Raw genomic sequence first — 4,586 nt, forward strand, 5'->3', positions numbered from 1 at the left:
AGACGGACGGGCAGAGCGAGAGGACGATTCAGACTCTCGAGGACATGCTTAGGGCATGTGTTTTAGATTTTGGGGGCGGTTGGGATACGTATCTTCCGTTAGCGGAATTCTCGTATAACAACAGTTATCATGCGAGCATTGATCGACCTCCTTTTGAGATGTTATATGGCAGGAAGTGCAGGACCCCGATTTGTTGGGGCGAGGTCGGTCAGCGAGTCATCGGGAGCACCGAAGTGGTGCTCAAGACGACTGAGTTGATCCAACAGGTCCGTAGTAGGCTGCAGACTGCGCAGAGTCGACAGAAGAGCTACGCCGACAGGAGGCGTTCGGACTTGGAGTTCCAGGTGGGAGATATGGTTCTTCTGAAAGTCTCACCTTGGAAAGGTGTCATTAGGTTCCGGAAGAGGGGCAAATTGGGCCCCGGATTTATTGGTCCTTTTAGGGTTTTGGCCCAGGTGGGTCGGGTTGCTTATCGGTTAGATCTCCCTGAGGAGCTTAGTCAGATACACAACACCTTCCACGTGTCGCAGTTAAGGAAGTGTTTGGTGGATGAGACGGCAGTCGTTCCCTTAGAGGATATCCAGGTTGATAACGGCCTGAATTATATTGAGAGGCCGGTCGCGATTCTGGAACGGAAGATCAAGACCTTGAGGAACAAGGTAATTCAGCTAGTAAAGGTGCAGTGGCAACACCGGAAGGGGTCTGAATGGACGTGGGAGGCTGAGGAGGAGATGAGAGCGCACTACCCTGAAATTTTTGCAGATCCAGCCGTAGCAGACTTCGAGGACGAAGTCTGAGACAAGTGGGGGAGAATTGTAACGACCCGTTCCCGGTACGTTAATTCATTGGTAATTGTTGTAAGTTTTCAAGAGGGACTCGGCAAGTTCTAGCCTGACTCGCCGAGTAGGGTCGCGACTTCAAGCACGCGTGAGCCGGGGACTCGGCGAGTCCATATCCCTGACTCGGCGAGTCCATCCGTCTGGGTGAAACCCTAAATTCCCGGGGTTGCCCACTATTTAAACCACCTTATAGCCCCCATTCTTGCCTCCCTCACCCTGAGAACACAGTGAGAGAACCCTAATCCTCCCTTGAGAGCTTACAAGTGTTTTGGTGCCATTTTGTGAAGGTGTGAAGAAGGAGAAGAAGAAAGAAGCAAGGAAAAGAGTTGTAGTGCAAGGATCCAAGGGCAAATCTGAGTTAATTGAGGTATTTTCGGAGTTCCCTTCTTGTTATATGCTTTAAACTTCCATTAGAGCTCTCCTAAGAGCTAGTTGATGCTTGTTCCAAGCCTTATGTTGCATGAATGTCTTAATAAGTTGAAATATCTTTGGATCTGAATGATGGCGTGTTGTAGAGCCCAGATCTACTGTCTTTTTAGGGTTACTTTGCATATTAACCATAGATCTACCCATTTTGTGCATCTTTTAGCCTTATTTCCCTTATTCATGAGGTTGTACACGTAAAGTTGGAAACTTTACGTGGTAAATCAGCTTATTGGACCCAGATCTATCAATTGTATGTGTTGGATTCAAACAAAATCGAGTAAAAATCAGTTGCATGGTGGCAACTCGGCGAGTCGGGAAGAACGACTCGGCGAGTTGGGTCGCGAGTTCCCGGTTCCTTCATTTTTACCAGTGTCGAGTGAACCCAGTGAGCTAGAGAGTGGACTCAGCGAGTTGAGGGTAAACTCAGTGATGGAGGGACTCGGCAAGTTGTTCATCAACTCGGCGAGTCCAAGGCAATCTTCTTAAAGATCAAGAACAACTCGTCGAGTTTGTTCATCCGGCTCGGCGAGTCGGATGAAGATTGTCTGAGTTCTTGGATCAAGAGGGTACTCGTCGAGTCGATGCCAGACTCGACGAGTAGCAACGAGTAAGAGTGAAAAGTGAGAGTAGGACTCGGCGAGTTGGGTGGCCCAACTCGGCGAGTCAGCCCAAAAGAGAGTGACTTTGACCAAGGGTAAAAGAGTCATTTTACCCCAAGAGCAGTGTTTAGTATTTGATTGAGTGTGTTTATGGACTTGTAGCCGAGGAGATTCAGGAGCTGCAACCGTTAGCTTCCCGAGCCACACACTCAGCAGCCAGCTTACGAGGTGAGTTTCCTTCCAGTAGGAACGGGTCTAAGGCCACAATGCCGGCCCGTTCAGTTAGCAGTAGTTTCCGGATTTAGGTCCGATGCAGTAGTTAGTATGTTCGATGCCTTCGTGGCTCGAACAGGATTTGTGTGCTATGTTTTATGCGTTAAGTATTATGTGTTCCGGGCTACGGCCCGATGTAGCATGTCGTATATGTGTTATGCTAGTTGATGTGTTATGCTATGCCATGTTCAGTCAGTCAGTTCCGGACTTCGGTCCGATGCAGGGGACAAGGTCCCAGTCAGTTCCGGACTTCGGTCCGATGCAGTTAGTTCCGGACTTCGGTCCGATGCAGGGGACAAGGTCCCGGTCAGTTTCGGACTTCGGTCCGATGCAGTTCCCGGGCTTCGGCCCGATGCAGTGGGCAAGGCCCAATATGTGTTTATATGTTATTGTATGGTATGTGGTAGTTTGGGGGAGCTCACTAAGCTTCGTGCTTACAGTTTCAGTTTTGGTTTCAGGTACTTCCGCAAGCAAAGGGAAGAGCTCGGGGTGACGGCATCGCACACACCACAACTTTAGCTTTTAGCCTGGGATTGATTTAGTTTGTTTGATTTGCCGTAGTATGATACAGTTTCCGCACAGTGTTTTCTATTATGTTGGATTACGTCACGTATGGTTTTATTATATGTCACTCTGATTATGGTTTGATTTTATCGAAAAATGAAATTTTTTGGGTTGTATTTTTGGGTTGTTTCATGTATGCTCTTTATAGATCTAATATATATGAGCTTAACAAGATTTATTTACTCCAAGTGTTCTTGATTTCTGTAAGGATTCACTAGATCTTTTCTTATTCCGCACATGCCATCATAATCAACACCACTACAACCTTGTGATCATATATACTAGAAATCACATTACATTTACATTGCTAACTATATGTGATGCTCGGGGAATATAATTCTAGGTTTCTTCTATAAGTCCAACTTAAAATTAAAAACTAAATGATTGTTCAATCCTAAATTCATTTGGATATTTTTCATTATCCTGATTCCAAAAAAAACCACTCCATAAACCATCCTCAGAGACAGTATCCCACCACGATGCAACATCTTGAGCCATCACAGTTTGGTTATAACCTTGCTCACTAACGGTAGTCTCTTCAATCTTGGCTTCTGGTGATTCAAAGATCATCCTTTGGTTATTCTCTTCTACATGAGGCAACACATAATTATTATTCATAGTTTGTTGTTGTTGTTGTTGTTGTTGATTATGCCTAAATGCAACTTTATGTTTTTTCTTTTCTTGATTTTGTGATGGGGTTCCTTTCTTCTTGAAATTAGTTCTCCAGTAGTTCTTTATCTCGTTATCTGTTCTTCCTGGCAAGTATCTAGCTATGGTAGACCACCTGTAATATCAAAACAACTTTAAAGATCATGAACCAATTTAATTAATAAAATAAAACATGTATGTGAGTAACTAATGGAGTTAATTGCAGTACTTGTTTCCCAATAAAGCATGCAGTTCAATAATGATGCCTTTTTCTTGAGGTGTTAATTGACCTTTCTTAAGACCGGGCCTTAAGTAATTCACCCATCTTAACCTACAACTCTTCCCACTCCTTTTCAAACCTGAAAAAGAAGTCAAATCAACATCACATGCAGTGACAGATCTAAGATTAAAGTAATGAGATATTCCCGACAAGTAAAGAGGTATCCCAACAAAAAATTTAAAAAAAAATGGCGTAATACACAACAAGAAAAGAAACTGCGGAAAAAATTACACTACTAAATTTGTTTTAGGGGGTATCCTAGGCTACCCCGAGATATATACTAATTCCGTTAGTGATTACGGACCAAAATTGTAATTTTTGTTAACTAAGTGTAAATGGTCATGCTTTACGGTTGTTTTCTTGATAGTTGGCGTTAATAAAGTTTCTATAGAAAATTTATTCTTCTAGCAACACGTGAGCTGATTCAAAATCATCTTCCTAAAAAGATTTTGTCACATGTAAAGTAGGTATACAAGTACTTGCTAGGTGACTAACATAAGAGTCCAATATTTATGAGAAGCCCAATCTACTTTGGAATTGAAACTTATACATTGTAATTGCTCAGACCGGAACGTGTAACATTGTTATACCTGAGGAATTAGCTACAGAACTCCATCTTCCTTCTCCATGCATTCTAACATACTCGATAAGCAAGTTATCTTCCATGGGTGTCCAAGGCCCTTTCCTCCATTCTTGTTCATGCATTCTCCATCCCGTCATTGCAACCATTTTTTCTTTCGATATTCACTTAATTTCTTGTCTCCAACTTGTGTGACACAACTACAAGTGAAACTAGAGCAGCCCCTATAAATACATCCTCCAACAGTCACAATGTCTTTCTAGGATTTGCTGATCTCACTTTATAAACAACACAACTTTTTGTTCCAAATCTTGCCATGGGATCTTATATTCTAAAACCTATATCTGTCAAAGCAACAAATCACGTCCACCCACCTG

The 4,586-nt window shown here is 43.1% G+C and overlaps 1 pseudogene across 1 annotated transcript; it reads right to left on the minus strand.

Annotated features, from left to right (window-relative positions):
* Nucleotides 1-3,070: 3,070 nt before the first annotated feature.
* On the minus strand, nt 3,071-4,381 carry LOC145035866 (transcription factor MYB57 pseudogene; annotated as a pseudogene). The gene is made up of 3 exons (XR_013678391.1): nt 4,220-4,381; nt 3,579-3,708; nt 3,071-3,485 (listed from the first exon to the last, which is right to left on the minus strand). The product of XR_013678391.1 is annotated as a transcription factor MYB57 pseudogene (transcript).
* Between the last annotated feature and the right edge of the window lie 205 nt (nt 4,382-4,586).

Source organism: Lactuca saligna, chromosome 3 (assembly GCF_052625555.1).
Source record: "Lactuca saligna cultivar CGN05327 chromosome 3, ASM5262555v1, whole genome shotgun sequence".
NCBI classification, from domain to species: Eukaryota; Viridiplantae; Streptophyta; class Magnoliopsida; order Asterales; family Asteraceae; genus Lactuca; species Lactuca saligna.